At 37.3% G+C, this 22,963-nt stretch overlaps 1 pseudogene; it reads left to right on the forward strand.

The window, feature by feature from the left end:
• The first annotated feature begins 593 nt into the window (after window positions 1-593).
• LOC129278414 (uncharacterized) lies at window positions 594-21,616 on the forward strand (annotated as a pseudogene).
• The last annotated feature ends 1,347 nt before the right edge of the window (window positions 21,617-22,963 follow it).

Genomic DNA, 22,963 nt, shown 5'->3' on the forward strand with positions numbered 1-22,963 from the left:
TCGCTGGACTTTCTCAATAGCCTTCAGGTCAGAGGTATATCTTGGGTACCATATCCCATTTGCATATTCCAGAATTGGTCTCACAAGTGACTTGTATAACCTCTTGATGTTGTCTTTGTCTCTATGCACAAAGGTTCGTCGAATCATAGCAAGCACACGGTTTGCTTTCAAGACTGCGCTGGCTACTTGGGAGTGGAATTTAAGTTGAGAGTCCATGACGACTACCAAGTCTCTTTCCTCTGACACTTCTTCAAGCACGTCTCCATTTAGATGATACTGATGACGGGAATTTTGATGACCGAGATGGAGGGATCTGCACTTTGCTGTATTGAACTGAAGCTGCCACTTCTTGGACCACTCAGCTAAGTTGTCTAAGTCAGCTTGCAGCCTGTCACAGTCATCCTCCATTCTGATCTCTCTGAAAAGTTTGGTGTCGTCAGCGTATATCTTTACTATATACTGCTTGCTACCTCAGGCAGATCATTGATAAATACAACAAACACTGTCGGTCCGAGGACACTACCTTGAGGCACTCCACTTCTAACAGGTAACCACTGTGAAGTTTTTCCATTAATGACGACTCTCTGCCTCCGATGGGTCAAGAAGCTGTAAAGCCATTTCCCCAGACTACCTGTTATACCATAGGATCTGAGTTTGTTCATCAGTCTTTCATGGGGCACGGAATCAAAAGCTTTACAGAAATCAAGGTAGATGCAATCAACTTCATGTCCTTCATCAAGAGAGGCAGTCCACAATTCCATGACTTCAAGCAGTTGTGTGACACAAGACCTTCCCGGAAGAAATCCATGTTGTGCATCGCACAGTAAATCATTCTGAATCAATTGTTTGAGAATGGCATCACGCACAATAGATTCCATGATCTTTCCAATAAGTGAAGTCAGACTTATTGGTCTATAGTTTTCGACAGCATCTTTCTTTCCTTTCTTATGAGGCGCCGAATGTACCAATATTATATAGAACAATTATTTGTTATATAATCATCATTTATTAAATAATAACTATTATTTATATATAATTTACATTTTATTTGTAAATAACTACTATTATATAAAATATCATTTCTAATTATTTATATATAATTCCAAGTAATACTTCATTATTTGTAAATAATAATAGTTCGACATTCCATTATTTATAAATAATGATTATTTGTTTTTCATTATTTATAAATAATGATTATTTGTTTTTCATTATTTATAAATAATGATTATTTGTTTTTCATTATTTATAAATAATGATCATTTGTTTTTCATTATTTATAAATAATGATTATTTGTTTTTCATTATTTATAAATAATGATTATTTGTTTTTCATTATTTACAAATAATGATTATTTGTTTTTCATTATTTATAAATAATGATTATTTGTTTTTCATTATTTATAAATAATTTGTTGAGTTTTCCATTATTTATAAATAATGATTATTTGTTAAATAATGAAAACGTCTACTTCATTATTTATAAATAATTTTTTCGAGTGCACCATTATTCTCATTATTTATAAATAATCATTATTTAATGTTCGAGTTTTCCATTATTTATAAATAAAGATTATTTGTTAAATAATGAAATATCTACTTCATTATTTATAAATAATAATTTTGTTTCAATATCCCATTATTTATAAATAATCATTATTTATAAACAATTTTTACAGTTTGCCATTATATTCAAATAATCATTATTTATATACAAATAACCATTATTTATTAAATAATGCCATTATTTATTAAATAATGCCATTATTTATTAAATAATGGAAAACTCGCTATAACATGCAAATGTGGGACCGCCCATGATATGAATATTCATGATGCGATTTCCTTTTTCGTGATTTTTCTTCACAAATTTTTGTCCATTTCCTCTTCATAATGACATTTCTTGAAGCAATTTTCTAGGGATATGGTCTGATTGTAATATTCTTCATTTTCTATATAACTTCGTCTTCGTAGAAATATCAAAAAGTGTAATTTTATACGATTTTTCCTACAGTTCACAATCCCCATAGGCGCGCGTGTACGGTAGGGACAACCGGTGAATCGACGGAGTGCTCTTCATCGAAATACTACGTTGGTTGGTCCCCGGAAGTGGCGGGCGGAATTTAGCCCGAATCCTCGATGGAAGTCGATCAAGTGCATATGAGCTGAGAGAGTGAAATATCAGTGTACTTGTACAGGCCCTTCTACTTTTTATAAATATTTCTTGTTGCTTTTTTTGTTAAGTTAATTTTTCCTGGTGTAGAAATAAGTTTCAGTTCTAATAATGCACTTCAAATACATTTTGGAGTGTCTGTTTGAGGCGTTTGGGGCAATTTCACCCTGGCCCCAAAATGCTCGCAACGACAATACGGGGGCATGATGACCCCTAATTTTTTAAAAACTTATTTTTCTATTGAAAATTATCACAAAATTCACCAAAAGTGTGCACGAAAGCCTTCGTATTTCACTTTTAAAACTCCAAAAAGTGCCCAAATGACAAGCTTGGTCGCTTCGCTGTGTCGCTTTCAACTTGAGAAAGTTTACGCGTCGCGTCTGCTTCCCCCCCCCCCCTCCTCCGAAAGAAATTCTGTATACGGCCATGCTCTAAAGAGGCAAGGGTACGGTTTGTTGTGTGACTTTTATTTACTCCGTTTCACCATGGACCATAGAAATGTACTAGTAGGCTGTTCTCACTACGTTCCTAAAACTAGTTTACTGGGAACCGGTTCAGAAAGCCAGTTTGGAAGATCGCTTTGCTAGCGTTCTCACTTGATCACACGAAAGTGGTTTTCAAAATCACTTCACGTATAGCGCTCTTGTTGCTATGGAAACGCTCTCAGTGGGGAGACACGTTTCGCGCGAAATTCGAAACCGCAGCATAGAGGCTGTTCTCACTCAGTTCCTTAAACTAGTTTAGTGTAGAATGCCTATGCTGCGGTTTCGAATTTCGCGCGAAACGTGTCTCCCCACTGAGAGCGTTTCCATAGCAACAAGAGCGCTATACGTGAAGTGATTTTGAAAACCACTTTCGTGTGATCAAGTGAGAACGCTAGCAAAGCAATCTTCCAAACTGGCTTTCTGAACCGGTTCCCAGTAAACTAGTTTTAGGAACGTAGTGAGAACAGCCTCATAGGCATTCTACACCTGTCGTGTGGAGTAGCGCGCTCAAAATGTGCGAAGATCGCTTCCCGAAGAACGGTTGTGTCCTCACTTACGCTAAAACCACTTTTCCGATGCGAAGCGATCTTGAAAACTACATCGCGAGGTGGTCTTCCAAACTGGTTTGGAAGAGCGCTTCCAAGAGCGCTTCGACCGTTCTCACTTAGCGTTAAACTAGTTTCCACTAAACTAGTTTCCACTAAACTAGTTTAAGGAACTGAGTGAGAACAGCCTCTATGCCATGGACTCACTGGGTATATGTGCATGTGTTAGTCTTCAATCAAGTCGTTAAAATATTCCCACATGATTGATCGCCAAATCAATTGATTGGTTGATTAATAATATTGAATGATTTACATAATTTGTTGGCAGGAGGATCCATGTTTAGGATTGAGGGAGAAGTGAAAATGTCAAATTTTCGGCGCGCTCTGCTCACCCAATTCGTGAAGTGTGTCAAAAATTGATAATTTAGTATGTTTGATATTGTCTGTGTGCCAATTTGAACAGGATTGCGTTCATTTGCATTGCATAATTATGAATTTTGAAATTGTTCAGATTAATCGGTATATATGTCCTTCCAATAATTATTATTGGGGCAACCCCCCCCCCCTGCTCCAGCTCCAGGATCGATGCTTCTATTTTGTTGAAAATTTTGATTGGTTTGTTACTTTGTTTCTTTCTTTTATGTTTTGGCTACATGAATGATTAATTGATTGATTGAATATTTCAATGTATATCTTAATTCTGATTCTCATATTAGCCGTACTACATGGTTACTCGTTGATTTTTATTTATTTATTTATTTATTTTGTTTTATTTATTTTATACTGCAGGGTAGGCCTGTTCAGTTCTTAAAACTGCTTTACAAAGGCGCCCTGCAGTTTAAAATACATGTCAAGATAACTATGAACAACAACAACAAACAACATCAAAAATACAAAATACAAAATATCTAACATCAGAAACAATTAACACCAAAATATAGAGTGGGAAGTGACAATTTAAACATACATAGCATTGTAAATCAAAGGAATATCATTTCGCTCTTTATCAATTCGTATGAAAGGCTTTGCATATTTTTTTAAAAACTAACAAGGAGGTACAAACTTGTAAATTTGAAGGAAGTGCATTAAATAATTTGGGTCCGACATATGCGAAAGATTTTCTTTTATGTTCAATTCTAGCTTTGGGAAGCTGAAGGGGGCATCGTAAAGAATACCGTGTCCTGTATTTCACGGGCTGTTTACATACTAAAGGTTTTAAATAATTTGGAACTAAATCATTCATTATTTTATATACAAGAACACAATACTGATATTTTATACGCTGATCTACTGATTGCCACTTCAGTGACTGCAACAAAGAAATTTGTGATGTATTATAATCTTTTTTCAAAAGCATTCTGGCATATTTATTTTGAAGTTTTTGTATCTTATCTAAATGTATTTTTGCACTGCTTCCCCAAGATGTAATACAGTAATCAATGTAAGGTAAAACCATAGAAAAGTACAGCTTCTTCATAATATCAAAGGACAGTAAGTGCTTAATCCGCCTTACACAACCTATTGCCCGAGATATTTTACAAACGATATTAGTAATATGTTCGCACCAAGTCAAGCCCGGATCGAGCATGACACCTAAGTATTTAATCTTGTTTACATTTTCTAATTGTATGTTCCTAAATTTCACTGACAAATGAGCACCCCTCAACTTTTTCTTTTGACCAAATACCATGGCTTTTGTTTTTTGCGGGTGTAAATGCATATTATTTAAGTCTAGCCATTTACTTATTGAATCAAAATCATCTTGCAAATACTTTTGTACCTCCTTAATTGATTCACCGTGATTAAAAATGGCGGTATCATCAGCATAAAGAGACATTTTAGAATGTACATGCAATTTCAAATTACACATGTCATTAATAAAAATACAAAATATCAATGGACCCAGTATAGATCCTTGTGGGACACCTGATTTTATCTTCAAAAATTCACTGCGACAATTGTTAATCATTACAAATTGCCTTCTGTCTGTTAAATACGATTCCATCCAGTTGTATTCATTGCCAGTAATACCATAGTACTTAAGTTTTGCAAGTATAAAATTGTGAGGAATAACATCAAAAGCTTTGCGTAAGTCCAAGAAAATACCACCAGTAACATGTTTTCGGTCCATTTTATCATACAAAAAGTCTGTAATCTCAGTTAGACAAGTGGCAGTAGAATAAGACGGTCTGAAGCCAGACTGACAATTAGCAAGTAGATCATTTACATTTAAGTACTTATACAATTGATCATGTATTGCTCTCTCTAGTATTTTGGACAGGACTGGAAGCACAGAAATTGGTCTATAATTGTCAATATCAAATGATCCTCCCTTATGTACAGGAGTAATTCTTGCTGTTTTAAAATCTTCTTCAATTAAATAATATTCAATTCAATTTTCCGTTCATCAGAAAATTCTTGGTACTGTATATCTAACTACACCAACAGCAAAATCACAATACACGAGTACAAAGAAATACAAATTAGAGATAATAGTATACGATAATAATGAAGAGTTGGTGACGACACGACGGGGGGGGGGGGGATGGGCAAATGCCTCTCCCATTACCCCATCCAGAAATATAGAAGTCTTCTCTCTTGAAGAAAAATCTCCATGAGGTCGCTGAGGTTCCTCGCATATAGGGAAACAACATGGGAGTCATCTGTTACTAACGGTAACCATGGTAACAGTTGTGTAAAATTGTTAGATTGTTAATGAATGTAATCAGTGAATTAACTATGCATGTCTTAAATAGCTGTCCTATTTTCCTGGCGTCATAAGACGTACGTCACGATACCATTCTGGTCCCGGGGGGGGGGGGGCACTTACATTGACGAGTGGATACCATGCGCGACCAAAAAAACACGTAAAAAGGATGTCTTTTTCACGATAGCAGGCGCGTAGCCAGGGGGGGGGCGGTGGGGGCGGTCGCCCCCCCCAAAACGTCCCCAAAAAGAAAAAAAAAGAAGGGAAAAAGAGAGGAGAAAAGGAAAAGCGAAGGGAGGAAAGGGAAGAAAGGTAGCTTTGTGGGTTTTTCTTTTTATTCTTTATTTTTTTCTCAAAAAAGAAACTCCGTGACTCTTGCTCTAAATTTATATATATGAATTTTGCTTTCGCGCTGCGCGCGGTTAAATGACAATATTGTAGTTCTCCTTTGTTTCCCTCACTCTTTCTCTAACTCTGTTTTTCCACCTCAGCTATATGTGTTTCTCGCCAGTTAAAGTTCAAATGTATACAATAGGGCATGGAATTAGAGTAAGGTTAGGCCGAAGTATATGAATTTATATTTTTTTAAATTGATCGCGCAACTTCTGGTCGGGTCAGCTCCGGGCGGGTAAAATCTTTATCTCAATTTCTGCCGTCACCTCCATTTAGGCAACTTCTCCCGCTTTTCAGCTCATTACTAAACAACCATAATTTGGGGGCAAACAGGTTCCTAATTTAAAAAGAGGAAGGTATACAATTCGAGTCGTATTAGATAAAAAAAAAGTACCATATTTTTTTTCAAATTCTATTTAACTTCATGTCATTTCCCTGCACATTCATCTCCTGTCCTGTTTTGCGCCCTCAGTTTGAAATTTTGAATGACACTTAAGTTTCTTTGTCATTCAAAGTGAAGCGCATCAGGATAAGTGAAATAAATTATACAACATCCTGTTTTATATAATTTATATAATCACAGAAGTTTCAACTTTTTGCGCACTATTTTCCTTGTAATGAAGTTCAATAATCTTAGAAAAATTAATTGAAATAGAGCTGATGGGGGTATAAGAGATATCTGCATTTGATGAAACGTCCGCCCTTTGAAATTTCAGAGTTTCATTGCTCTGCACGGGGAGGAATATCTTCCTCCCGGCATATATCCTTTTTCTCCTCTGTTTTGCGAGTTAAGATATGCACTGTCGCTAAATTGTTTGTAATCAAATCTGATCTTTCCAAGGGAAGTATTCAACATAACTTAGAAAATAACCTTTTCTCGGGACCATTTTTTTTGCCAAAAAAATATAAAACGCTTTAGCTTCCGCGCTGGGTTAATATTATTTCAATTTCCTCCATTTTATCCCTTTTTTGTTCGTTTTACAATCACTTTTGAAAACAAGGTTCAAAATCACAATATAGTCAAATGAATTGGAGCTGATATAGGTACTAGAGACAAGGGAGGCGGCTCCTTTTTATTTTAATTTATGAAACACCGAAAGCTTCGCGCGGGAGGGGGAAACTCTCCCTCCCTGCACCCACCCCCTAGGGAGCGCGCTTCGCGCGCTCTGTAAGTGTTGGCACGCTTCGCGTGCATTTACCACCCCCTCCAAAATGAAATCCTGGCTACGCGGTTGCACGATAGGGCACGTTACGTACGTAACGTGATAAGGGTGTCAAAAACACAAAAATAATGAAAAAAGGGTAGGCCTATCTATTTCGCTAGGAAATTACGTGTTTAGGGTCGAATTCGCGGGGATGATAAAACAAAATTAAAATGTTTATTAAAGGATGCCTTTTTGCCCCAACACTTCGTGTTTAGAGTCCGATTTGCGCGAGGTGTAGAAGGTTGGGTCGTCACTACCAAATAAGGTAAAGCCGACGACCGAAGGACCCGTAACAATAAAACATTCCTGTACTTGTTTAGGGGTTCATTTCAGGGAACATTTGCCAAGAGTATCGTTTTGTTTCCAATAATTGTTAAGGGTAGGGTTTCACACGCCAATACTTGTTAAGGGGTGAATTTTCAGAATATGGAAATTACGTGTTTAGGGTGCTTTTCGAGACCCCATGGTCACGCATGGTATCCACTCGTGAATGGAAGTGGCCCCCCGGGATTCTGGTACACATTGTATTCCTTGCAATGGAACCGCATTTGAAAGAAATCAGAATGGTTTCACTCGATGCAGTGAGGCCTTTTACAATGGTGTACCGCCCTTTCACAGGGTAAAAAAAAAATCATAATTTGGATTCCAGTGAAAAATAAGGGTAATGACGAATATTTAGCACGTGTGAAACCAAACTAGAACATGATTAGAATCACGAACGCTAATCACAGTCACTATTACAATAGCCTGATGATAATTCAAGATTCACGTGTGAAAAGGCCCTTAGTGTAAGCCCTTATGTATACCTATAAGAAAAGATAAGGTAACCATTGACAAAGCAACGCACCTGTCCCATTGCATAACTCCAAAGTGCTTTTATTCTTATTTGGACCCCCCCCCCTCCCCCGTTATGGCCACCATAAGTTGCTATGATCAGGACCCCGTCTTACAAAGAGTTACAATCGTAACTCTATGGAAATCCATCAGTGTCATAATTTTTTCTACAGAAAATTTGCACAATGTCCGTTGTAAACAAAGAGAAGCACACTGAATTTTCAAGACAACGATGAATGCATAAATATACAGTACATCATAGCTAGAAAATATTTTGAACAAACACGCATAGTAGATGTTGACCATGCTGGCCATCCATAGCTTCGATCGATCAGATCAATCGCAACTCTTTGTAAGACGGGGCCCGAAGTCTGATCACTCATCTGTTTACTCTCAGGGGCCCGTTGCAGAAAGAGTTGCGTTTGAACGCAAGCCAAAAAATCAATCGCAAGTCCCAAATGCGCGCTGTTGATTGGTTGAAAATCAAGTTGTGCATGATTTTATAGAGTTGCGAGTGATTGAAACTCTTTCTGCAACGGGCCCCAGATCAGTGAACCGCATATCCATCACATTCGATTCAAGAAAACAAAGAAGTCACAGCCAATGGTGGATACAGGGGGGGGGGGGGGCGGGCACAGCCGGTCCGTCCCCCCCCCCCTCTTGAGAACCATCGAGGATCGACTTCGTCAACTCCACCTTGAGGGATTCTGCGAGGCGAAACTCATGGGGGTTCGTCATCAATGACAACATCGGCGAGCAACACCTAGGTCGTGATGGGGTCCACCTTAACAAAATTGGCCAGGGTATCTTCGCAGCAAACATCCGCCGTGTCTTACCAAACCAGAAGCATCGACGTCCAAACTTATTTGATGGAAGGTCCTATGCTGACGTAGCTGCTCCTACGACCAACTTACACGGAAATGTCAGAAGGCATGGTGAGACAACCAGATCGAGGACTTCGACAAGAGAGTGGCAGGACTATTTACTGTTAGTGAGATCATTACTTAATGGTTAAGTACATGTATCTCCATATATACCTATTTGATTGATGGAAGAATATGATACTATGATGGCAAAGATGGAAATGGGAAATTTTGATTTATATAACAGATCAATTGACCTGGTGAGTTCTGTGTTTATGCACGACTTTACCTGCAAAACGATTTGTTATGAAAAAATAAACTTCAGAATGATATATCCCAAATTGTTCTTTTATTATTTTCAAAACAAATGGATCCCTTCCATAGAATTAATGAATACGGAAGTGACCAAAATCATTGTTTTCCTTCTCTTATTATTGTCTGGTGATATTGAATCAAACCCAGGCCCAAAATTTAAGTTTCCATGTGGAAACTGTGAAAAACCAGTAAAATCAAATCAGTGCGGCCTTCTTTGTTCCACTTGTAAAAGATGGTATCATATTCACTGTCAAGAAATAAGCCTGGAAATATATTCAAATCTATATTTGAGCCCCGATGAGGAATGGTTTTGTTCAACCTGTTTTTTACCATCTTTCTGTGAATCTTTATTTGACGACTACAATAATACTATTGTAAACTGTGAGAAAGAAATTCGGGTACCCGAAAACATTCCAGAGCCAAATTTACAACAAAAAAACTCGAAGGATTCAAGTTTACTTTATCAAGATTTTGAAAACATATTTGCTGTAAAAGGCCTTCACTTTGTACATCTAAATGTTAGATCTATTCTACCAAAAATTTCAGAACTTCGAATTCTTTTTAAGAGAAAGAATCTTGCAGTCATTGCTTTCACAGAAACATGGCTAAATAACTCGGTGAACGATGAAGAAATCAATATAGATGGATACAAAGTAATACGCAATGATAGATTATCAGGCTCTGGGGGTGGTGTATGTTTTTATGTCCGAAATGATATTGCATTCAATATCATAGATGTTTTAAGTACAGGTGATTCTGAATCACTGTGGATTAATTTGCTTCTACCAAGATCAAAACCAATTATTGCTGGCGTCATTTATAGGCCTCCGAAAAGCAATCAATTTATTGAGAAGATGTCAAATATTCTCGATACATTAAAGAAAGATGATGAAATTATACTTTTAGGCGATATGAATGTTTGTCTTTTTCAGAAATCTCCACTGGCTAAAAAATATACTGACTTATTGAGTCTTCATGGATTTAGCCAACTCATCAAAGATGCAATCCGTGTCACTCACACATGTTCTTCTTTATTGGACCATGTGATTTGTAATAACGAACAAAAAATAAGTCAAAGTGGTGTTATTGATCTTGGTATAAGTGACCATTCTTTTACTTTCTGTACACGAAAGAAAATTAGGCTGGCTATAGGTGTTCACAGAACCACTGATATCAGATCGTTGAAAAAATATAGCGAAGAATCTTTCAATCTTAAACTGTCTGCCGTTGATTGGTCAGATTTAACCCAATGCACTGACGTAAATAAGGCTTGGTCAGTTTTTCAAAATACTTTTATTTCAACGTTGAATATGATAGCGCCTCAAAAACGGATTAGAATTAAACAGAGATCAGAAAACTGGATGACTAAAGATATTATTTCTCTTATTCGAGAAAGAAATGTGGCGTATAAAAAAATGAAGAAAAATCTAAGCGATCAGGATTATGACACGCTTTCCAAAAGATACAAGAAATATGGTTCAAAGAGAGGTGAAAAAGGCCAAATTAGAATACCTACAAAATAAAATAGAAGAAAATAAAAATGATTCTAAAAGACTTTGGCAGAATCTAAAAAGTTTGGGATTAAAAAAGAAAAATGGAAAGGACCAAGAATTAGTCGTTTCAATTGACGGAGAATTATGTCATGATAAGATAACTATTTCCAATGAATTCAATTCCTATTTTACAAATGTCGCAGCTACGTTGGTAGATAAACTTCCATCTTGCAAAGACATTTTCAGTGCAGACAGTGAAAACATTCGTAAATTTTATGAAAAAAAGGGTATAAGCCAAGATAAATTTGAATTATTACCTGTTAGTGATCAATTCATTTTTAATGAGTTGCGTAAATTAAATGTATCAAAAAGCACTGGGTTAGATTTGATACCTGCTAAATTTCTAAAAGAAGGAGCAAAGAGTTTGTACAAACCATTAAATTTCTTAATAAATCTATCTATCTTTACTAGCACTTTCCCAGAGGATATGAAAATTGCAAAAGTAACTCCTATTCATAAGAAGAAAGATAAAACTGCTGTTGAAAACTATAGACCTATCAGTGTTTTAAGCATAGTATCCAAAATTCTAGAAAAGGCGGTATGTGTTCAGATCGAAAAATATTTTAAAGAAAATGATATGATTTACGAATATCAGTCAGGTTTTCGACATGACTATTCGACTGAGACATGCCTTATTCACTTGACTGATTATCTGAGAACAAATATGTCTAAGGGACAATTCGTTGGGATGGTACTCCTAGATCTTCAAAAAGCATTTGATACAGTTAATCACGGCATCTTATTGAAAAAATTACAAATAATGGGTTTTAACCAGGTTACTGTAGCATGGTTCAAATCCTACTTGTCGAATCGACATCAAGTAGTGGCTATTCGCGATATTTGTTCCAAAATTATGCCTATAACGTGTGGAGTTCCACAGGGAAGTATTTTAGGCCCAATCCTATTTTCAACTTATATTAATGACATGTCTATTTGTTTAAAAGCTGACTGTAAATTATTATTGTATGCAGATGATAGCGTACTACTTTGTTCAAATGCCAACCCAAAATTTGTTGAGGAAAAACTTAGCGAACAGCTGTCTACATGTGTCGATTGGATGACTGATAATAGATTATCGTTACACTTAGGCAAAACCGAAAGCATTCTGTTTTGTTCTAAAAGTAATCATAAAACTTCATTTGAATTTGAAGTATCATACAATAATAATATAATTCATAGGAAAGAATCTGTAAAGTATTTAGGCATTGAGTTGACTAGCTCCCTTTCATTTTCATCTTTAGTAGAATCAATCGTAAAAAGGGCGAATGCCCGTTTGAAATTTTTGTACAGGTATCAAAGTTGTATGGATCAAAAAGCAAGGCGTATTCTCTGTTTTGCTCTTATTCAGAGTTTATTTGACTATGCCAACCCTGCTTGGTTTAGTGGCATAAGCGAACTCGATAAAAAGAAGTTGAAAATTATACAGAATAAAATGGTTAGATTCATTAGCTGTTCTGGTCCCAGAACCCATGTTGGCTACACCGAACTCTCTGGAGGGTGTCTGGAAAACGAAGACCGAAGACCGAAGACCGGGGACTCATATCACACTCGTGTGAAAGCGTTTGTAGTTCACGCCCGAAGTGTGTACAAAGCAGTGCAAAGTGTGTACAAAACACGTGCGCGGGTTAGAATGGACTTTGGACCTTGCCCCGACACATGTTCTCCCATTGACAATGCACGGGTCCCCGGTCTTCGATCTTCGTTTTCCAAACCCGTTGTTGGGTGTCTGGAAAACGAAGACCGAAGACCGGGGATCGCATTCGTTTAGCTAAGATACCACTTATAAATGTCATTATGAAGGCCTCTATTATTCAGCTCAAATTCAAGAATATTCTGATCTAGAATACATTAATGTCATTAATTGGCTGATAATGAAGTCATGTTAATTGCTTGTGTCAATAATTAGTATAGTTAGACCAGTTGAAGCGGGATAGGTCTCCCAGTTTACATCACTATTCCACTGAGACAAGTAACAAACTCCAGTAATCAATCAGACCAGTTTCAAATTTCCAGTTAAAGGTTAACTCTAGACCAGTAATTTCAGACCAGTTTAATTCTTAACTGGTCCAGTAAAGTGAACTCGACCAGTTAGACCAGTATGCCGTTTTTCCATTTTCCAGAATTACATTCTGTGAACTGGTTTTTCCTTCTTAATTGGCTGACATTAATTTGCAATTTTACTATACCATTGACATAACGCATGTCCCCGGTCTTCGTTTTCCAAACCTGTTGTTGGGTGTCTGGAAAACGAAGACCGAAGACCGGGGACATGCGTTATGTCAATGGTATAGTAAAATTGCAAATTAATGTCAGCCAATTAAGAAGGAAAAACCAGTTCACAGAATGTAATTCTGGAAAATGGAAAAACGGCATACTGGTCTAACTGGTCGAGTTCACTTTACTGGACCAGTTAAGAATTAAACTGGTCTGAAATTACTGGTCTAGAGTTAACCTTTAACTGGAAATTTGAAACTGGTCTGATTGATTACTGGAGTTTGTTACTTGTCTCAGTGGAATAGTGGTGTAAACTGGGAGACCTATCCCGCTTCAACTGGTCTAACTATACTAATTATTGACACAAGCAATTAACATGACTTCATTATCAGCCAATTAATGACATTAATGTATTCTAGATCAGAATATTCTTGAATTTGAGCTGAATAATAGAGGCCTTCATAATGACATTTATAAGTGGTATCGTAGCTAAACGAATGCGATCCCCGGTCTTCGGTCTTCGTTTTCCAGACACCCAACAACGGGTTTGGAAAACGAAGATCGAAGACCGGGGACCCGTGCATTGTCAATGGGAGAACATGTGTCGGGGCAAGGTCCAAAGTCCATTCTAACCCGCGCACGTGTTTTGTACACACTTTGCACTGCTTTGTACACACTTCGGGCGTGAACTACAAACGCTTTCACACGAGTGTGATATGAGTCCCCGGTCTTCGGTCTTCGTTTTCCAGACACCCCTCTCTGGAGCAGGTTTTCTTGAAGTCAACAAAAGATCAAAACAGCTTATTTTGCACCACGTGCATAAAATCTATCACAATAGTTCGAATCATTACATTGGATCAAACTTTAATCTAGTTACCGAAAATACATAACTATAATACAAGAAACAGCCATTTCAATTTTTGCTTACCAGAAAGGGTAGGTAGTATTGGTAACTCATTTTATTACAATGCTATAAAACATTGGAATTCCCTTCCCAATGATATAAAGGAAATAGGAAACTTTTTGCATTTTAAGAGGAAATTGAAAGAATATTTTTCACTTGAGAGTCAAAAAGAAGATGCAAATGATATGTTGTACGGTTGATTTAGCCTGAATACTGACCTAGTTCTTTTCTCTTCTCTACTAGGTATTATTATGTATTTTACATAGTTTGATTGAAGCTTCGATATGTCCTTTCTTCTATTCTTTCTATTTCTTTTATTTCTTCCTATTCTCCTCTTCTTGTTGTTATTGTCGTCACGTTTATGCTGTTGTTCTTCTCCTTATTTATTTCCCTTCGTTATCAGTTTCTTCCGTCTCCTTCTACTCCTCGTCCCCTCTCTTCTTCTGTTCCTCCTCTTCCTTCTCCTTCTTTTCTTCTTCTTCTTCGTTATATTCTTGTATATATCTTATTTATTGTCTATATATCTTATTTATTGGTAATAGTAAATTCTGATTTTTTTTCTTCATTTTTAATATGTAAATAGTATAATTTTAACATTTTATTATCTTAATTCTGTATATTGAGGACCCCACTGGAAATAAGCTTTCGAGCTTTCGTGGGTCATCCTGTGCAAGCCTGTTGTTTTAATGCTACTGTATATATGTTATGGTGACTTGCCAATTAATAAAATCAATCAATCAATCAATCAAATCAATAATCAAAATGTTTAATGTAAAAATACTTATTTTACCCAAGTGTGCCTCCCCTTTCGAAAGTGATAACTTTTTATGCTTGTCATCGGGAAAATGTGCTCCCTCGATCCCCATGAAAAACCCTGGATCCGCCCCTGGTCACGGCATATAGTGACCCCCATCAATATATCCGGGGAAACGTGCAGCCGGTGCAGGTCAGAATTATTATTAAACAATCATAATAGTAGTCATATGTAGCCTTCCTCATGATATCAAACAAGATTTCATTTCTCCACGAACATGGTGAATTGCTATGTTTGTATCCTATTCATATTTGAATGAAGAATTCCATTTTTGTCAACCCTGCAAAAATTGATATATCATATAATTCATTCATATATTTCGCAGTTTACCGAAAATTTAACTTCATTTAACTTCTTATCGAAGTTGATATGATCCCATCTTAACTTTAGGTGTTTTTTACTTTTCAAGAAGTCGGCCCGTATTCTGAATCCGGGTTTAAATTTTAATCAAAACTCTTATCTAAATTTGTGACTTTACCAGATTCAATTTATCGGCTCGTGTGACACTCGAATCGTTCATGTTTTTCTTGGAATAATAACTAATGTATTTACTTTCCTATCAATGCATTAGTGAAAAGAGCACAATAAACGTAACAAATGTTACACAAACCCATTCAATTTTCATTTTACTATACCATAGCCTATAAACGGGCCGTTGAGTTACAGCGGTTTAGATGCGCTTTGATGATTATACATACCGCTTTTTAATGACTCTCTTTCTTTCTTCCCATCCAGACTCATCAGAGTCGGGTATGTATAACAATTGGAATTGGGAAAGAACAATGTCCCATATTGTATTAAATGTATTCACAGTATGTACACAGTGTAAAACACAATGTGATGTTGCCTTTACACTGTGGAATTCAAGTATTTTACCAACGTAAATCTCATTTTCACATACATCGATGGATCACTATGTGAACACAGTATGAATACTCACACTGTCGAGGTGTCCACACTTGGAAATCATCTCCACATTTTAACAGCATAAATTACATTCCTTCATGTGGACTACATTGTGAACGCGATGTGAAAATACTCACACTGTCGAGGTGTATCTTCACATTGTTAGATTTGAGCATTTTAACATCACGATTCCACATATAGTCCACACTGTGATAACTCACACTGTCGAGGTGTCCACATTTTAAATTATCTTTACTGTATAACTTTTAAGCATTTGATAGCGTGAATCACATCCTCATATAGTCTACTATATGTGAACATACTCTGTTAACTCGCTGTGTACATATTGCCACACATTGTGAACACACTGCCACACATTGTGAAAACACCGGGGACCCATTGTCATACACTATGAACACACTGTGGACCCATTGTCATACACTATGAACACACTGTGGATATATTGTCACACACGGTGAACACATTACAACACACTGTGAACACAAACCCTGAACACATTGTGAACTTATTGTCCCACATTGTTGAACACGTCGTGCACACACTGTGATCACAGTACTACTATTACTTCTTCTACTACTACTACTACTACTACTACTACTACTACTACTACTACTACTACTTCTACTACTACTACTACTACTACTACTACTACTACTTCTACTACTACTACTACTACTACTACTAGTACTACTACTACTACTACTATACTACTACTACTACTACTACTACTACTACTACTACTACTACTACTACTACTATACTACTACTACTACTACTACTACTACTACTACTCCTCCTACTACTACTACCTACACTACTTCTACTACTACTACTACTACTACTACTACTACTACTACTACTACTACTATTACTACTACTACTACTACTACTACTTACTACTACTACTACTTCTACTACTACTACTACTACCGCTGCTGCTGCTACTACTACTACTACTACTACTATTACTTCTACTACTACTATACTACTACTACTACTACTACTACTACTACTACTACTACTACTGCTACTACTGCTACTACTACCACACTACTTCTTCTACTACCACCACTACTACTACTACTACTACTACTACTACTACTATTACTACTACTACTACTACTACTACTACTAGTACTACTACTACTACTACTACACTACTTCTACTACTACTACTACTACTTACTACTACTACTACTTCTACTACGACTACCGCTGCTGCTGCTACTACTACTACTACTACTACTACTACTACTACTATTACTACTACTACTAATACTACTACTACTACTACTACTACTACTACTAGTACTACTACTACTACTACTACTACTACTATTACTTCTACTACTACTACTACTACTACTACTACTACTACTACTACTACTACTACCACTGCTGCTACTACTACTACTGCTCCGGGCTACTGCTTCTACTTCTACTACTACTACTACTACTACTACTACCACCACCGCTGCTGCTACTACTACTACTACTACTGCTTCTACTACTACTACTACTACTACTACTACTACTACTACTACTACTACTACTACTTCTACTACCACTGCTTCTACTTCTATTACTACTACTACTACTGCTACTACTACTACTACCACTGTTGCTACTACTACTACTACTACTTCTGCTTCTACTTCTATTACTACTACTTCTACTGCTACTACTACTTCTACTACTACTACTACTACTACTACTACTACTACTACTACCACTGCTACTACTACTACTACTACTACTACTACTACTACTACTAGGCCTACTGCTTCTACTTCTATCACTACTACTTCTACTGCTACCACTACTTCTTTTTCTCACCCCTACTTTTCTACTCATCCACATCTTCCTATTATTATCTTTGAATTAACTATCCTATATTCTCTTTTGCAGGATTTAGAGAAGTCTTTTCGCTTCGTCGTGGTTAAGCGAACCACACAAGGTTATGGGTTCAAAATACAACGAAATGATAACAGCCAACAAAAATCATTCATCGTTCAGTGTCTCAACAAAAAACACTGAGAATATCAACCAAGGACTAGCGGTAATACACCGTCAACACGTCTAATAATGATTATTACTCTATTTCTCCTCTATGTAGGCCCACTGGGTGGCGGAGGGGGGGGGGGGGGTGGGAACTGTTTTCAAAAACTCGTCTTAATGTGTATTCTCCAGGGTAAAAAATAATGCCCTTTAAAGGCTGTATTCACGGATTTCTACGTGCTTCTTGAGTTAAATTTCAACCTTATATACAAGTGTTATATCCTGTTAGAAAAGTACCTCATTCAAGGATGATTGATCACACGATTATTCAGTCATGGACCAATATATGCATATCTTATCTATAGGTCGAAACATACCGTTTTCCATACCGTTTTCCTCATTTCTTCGAAAACAAATGTGCATCATTATCGACACCTTATAAACGCACATCGTGCCGGGAAAAATCCATGCGAGCGAAGTGAGCGAGCCAAAAGTGGGCCATATTTGTCATTCCGTCTTTGATTTTACATGTACATGTAATTATTTACTAAAATCGACCTGATATGAATTAAATTTTCGATAAACTTCATGATAATGAAATGCGCCATTCGTAAATGAAAAGGTTTGTGATGAATACTGATTAGAGGGAGTTTTCACATCCTAATTCACCATAACAGTAACAAATTAATATTATAATAAGGTTGTTGCCACTAGGTATACATAACTGCTGTGTCTACTTGTTGGTCTCGATCCAATTTCGTCTGATATCCAAGTGGACTAACGCCACTTAATCTATATGATACGGAGAACTGGTTATATATTCATTTGACAAAGTGCAAAATAATGCTCGAGTTGTCATTTTTTTTTTTTTTTTTTTTTTGGGGGGGTCTATATTGATTTTGATTCATTTAAGAACGAGGTACAAATTAAGGTAGAAATAAAATGAATCTATTCATCTGGACTAACTCTTATGAAACGGAGTACAGTTTCACCTCCGATCCGGCCGGGACCCTTCTTCTGAATTGGCGGCAAATCGCCCTTTTTGTCTATAATACGTATTTATAAGAACATTTTAATATGAAGCTTCACTCTACAAGCTCCGTTTGTTTAGAAGCCTCCTCCATTCCCAACCTGTTTGTATGATAATCTTGACTATATAAGTTTTTTAGTTAGAAATTTGCTGTTTTATATCAAGATGCACGAAACAAAACATAGTGTATTCGTTTAATGAAAATGAACGAAATGGAACGAAACAAAGGGAAAGAAAACGGAGTCTATATTAGACCACATTAGCATTAGACTAAATGGTAAACAAACTAAATTGGTATTAGAGCATATGTAGACTAAACAGTGAATAGAACAAAGTCGACCAAATGAGTTAAGCCGATGAGGTACAAGACTATATGAAGAATAGACCAACTGCTTATACCTTGGTCACATTTGCTACGGCCGCCGTAGATTCTAAAATTTCTACGGCGAGTAGCAATTCTACGGTCGCCTCAGAATTTCCACGGCCACTTACTCTAGCGGTCACATATGTTACGGTCGCCGCACGGCGTATTTTTTAATTTATGGAGAAAAAAATCTGCGGCTGACGTATGTCCTTGAAATCATGACGTACGGTCGCCCTAGGGCGACCCTGCGCTGGCCGTAGGTTTTTGACAAATACTACGGCAGACGCGAGGTGGCCACAAGGCGCCCTCACGGCGGCCGCAGGGGAACTATACAGTGAGTATACCATGAATTGCTTGTCACACTCATGATATTTTACATTAGACATTTCATTTCAGAAAGTTTTCAAAGTGTCGCACCATGCCCATGCGCGTATTCTGGGTGGGAGGGAGGGGGGAGGGTTCGGGGCCCGGGCCCCCGGGTAGGGGAAAAAGGGGCGCCAAAAAGAGGGAGGAAAGAAAGGGAAAGAAAAGGGAGATAAAAAAGGAGGGGGAAAGAAGAGAAAGAGAAAAGGGAGAAAAGAAAGAGAGAAGGAAACAAGAAGAAGAGAAAAGGGGGAAAGGGGGAGTAATAAAAGTGGGGGGGGGGCAAATTGATGTTCGACCTAGGAAGGGGGGGTCGCCAAATTAATGTTTGACACTGATCTGAGTATTATACGATCAGTAATGTTCGACCTAGGAAGGGAGGGGGGGGGGGCAAATCGACCTTTGGGGTGATTCGCGCTTCGCGCTCGCATCGAATGATTAGTTAGATGGACATCCTGTTAATGATTACCTAAATTGCGTAGAATGTCTAGTTTTGGAACGAAATATAAAAAATGGTTCAGCTCGCGCTTCGCGCTCAGATCGAATAATTTTTAAGTGCCCATCCTGTTCATGATTACCAATAATGCTTAAAATTTCCAAACTTTAGGTCATTTTGGAATATAGACAATTTTCAGCTCGCCCTGACAGATAGAAAGATACCCATCCTGCTCATGCTTACAAAAATTCTCAGAATATTCTATTTTCAGGTCTATACACAAGCTATCAAAAATCGCGTTCGCATTATTTATTTGGACTTATGAAATAAATCTCCCTTAACCATGTTAACTTGTTTGTATGAATAAAGTTAAGATGTTAATAAACGCTTTAGTCTTAATCAAGAACTACACCCTATATAGGAAGCAACAAAAATCAGCATTTAACTCCCCATGATAATACAAATAATAATGATAATGATAATAACGTCATATTTTACCCAAGTTAGCCGCTGGTGAAAGGGCAATATCTGTGCTTCCTGGTCACATTTGTTCTTAAAAAAAAGTGGTATTACATCATATTCATGGATAGATTACTTTTTATCAAGTCATCATTAAAAAATTGGTCTGCAGTTGCCCTTTTTCATGTGATTTTGAAATAAGATAATTCAACATGCATTTAAGTCACCTGTTAGCCTGACGAGGAGGGGTCGCCATTTTTTCTGAAAAGTACACATGCATATGGGCCAAAATTATAGGTAGGGCCCCCGAGGTGCAAAATTCTAAATACGCGCCTGGTGGCTCCAGTGCAGATAACACAAAAGGAGAAGGGGAAAGGAGGGAAGAAAAACACGAGGGCAGCCGCACGGCCACCGTACGCTCGACGTACGGCCGCCGTAGACCGTTCTACGCCATGCCTACGGCTAGTCTAATTTCTACGGCGAGCGTAGAAAAGAAAAAATGTTATAACTCCGCTTTAAAATTCTGCGGCCACCCCTACGGCCTGTAAAAGTAGGAATCCGCCGTACGTCGACCCTGCGGCCACCGCAGATTTTCTGCGGCCGCCGCAGAAATTTCTCGAATTCAGGTATCTACGGCCGCCGTAGAGCAAATGTGACCAAGGTATTATGTAGACCCCGGATATAGACCAAGTGAATTTAAATCAATTGTGACGCCATCCTATGAAAAATCAATAATCATTTTTCACATTTCTTTACAGATCGGGGACGAGATCATTTCTTTTAACGGCACCAGTCTTCGGCAATTGACAGGGGCGTACATTGATGATGAAACACTGAAAACTAACAGAGATGATATCAAACTTATCGTCAGAGGGGATTTCCCGCCAAAGAATATACACGATGATGGTTGTCATGGCTACGATAATCGAGGATATGTAGGTGATATTTGTAGTTGTTGGACGGTGGTTTCTTTTATAAGGTTTAAAAGATGGGAACTAGTTATAGTTAAGTTAAACTTATTAACCATGAAATAGACTATTTATTGAGTCAAGCAAAATATATTTGACAAAATCAATAAAAACTGAAATAAGTTTGCTCTCATCTAATCGTAATAATTCAATTTTGTCTCATTTTCTTTTTGATAAGTAGAGGTTGAAGACACATTCATTTAGTATCAAATTTGATATATAAAAGCGACGTAGAAAAATATATCTATCGTCTTCATAAAACCGAATTTGTAAAAAAAAACTAATTCTGTCATTCATGTATTGTAAAAAAAAAAAAGAAAAAAGGTTCATACTTAGTCAAAGTAACCAAATAATTTGAAGCATCGTTTTTCCTCTCATTCACCCCAATATTAGAAACCAATGAAAACCAGTTTAATCATTCAAACGTTTGCAAGTGTTTTTTTTTAAACATCACTATAGCTCTTCCTAGGTACTAAATATTATTCACATTTGTTCAGTCTTTACCTGTTGTATTTGAACACAATGATTTTGTGTCAACCTTTACCCCAAAATAATAAAAAAGCGAATTATTAATGGCATTGTCTATCTTATTTCTTACTTTACAACCACCACCCAAATCTTTCTCTCACCTCATCCCTCCCGTTTTCACTCTCCTCACCGTCCTCCTCTCTCCCTTTCCTAACGCTTATTCTCCATTGTCTCTCCTCCCTTTTATTTCCCACTCTTTAACCCCTCTCCTCCCTTCATCTCTCCCCTCTCTCATTCGCCCTTTTACCCCCCCCCTTCTTTCCTCTCTCTCCCCTTTCCCATTCTTTAACCCCTCTCCTCCCCTCATCTCTCCCCAACTCCCCTCTCTTCTCCCTTTTCATTTCCAACTCTTTAATCCCTCTCCTCCCTTCATCTCTCCCCTCTCTCATTCGCCCTTTACCCCCCCATTCTTTCCTCTCTCTCTCTCCCCTTTCCCATTTTAACCCCTCTCCTCCCCTCATCTCTCTCCCCCCTCTCTCATTTGCCCTTTACCACCCCACCCCCCCCCCCTTTACTCCACTTTCAATCTATCTCTGTGCTACTAGTAGGTGTCTGGTAGGGAGATAGGGTTCCCATGCACCCGAATGATATATTTTTTTAACCTACATTTTTGTAATCCTTAACATGTCTAGTAAATGACTTTTGATGTTCCCAAAACGAAATATTGTCCCATGGGGTTCAAATTCAAGATGGCGTCCAAAATGGCCGCCATATTCATGGGATGTGGTTTTTCGTACATAGATTCCGACACAAACATTCATTTACCACAAAATTAGTGTCATATGAAAGATAAATAAATTTTCTACAAGTTGATACTATTCATGGGTGATGAAAAGCTAATTCGGCTGTGATTTTAATAAGAAAAGTGCAATTTTGAGATTGAAA

This window comes from Lytechinus pictus, chromosome 15, assembly GCF_037042905.1.
Source record: "Lytechinus pictus isolate F3 Inbred chromosome 15, Lp3.0, whole genome shotgun sequence".
NCBI classification, from domain to species: Eukaryota; Metazoa; Echinodermata; class Echinoidea; order Temnopleuroida; family Toxopneustidae; genus Lytechinus; species Lytechinus pictus.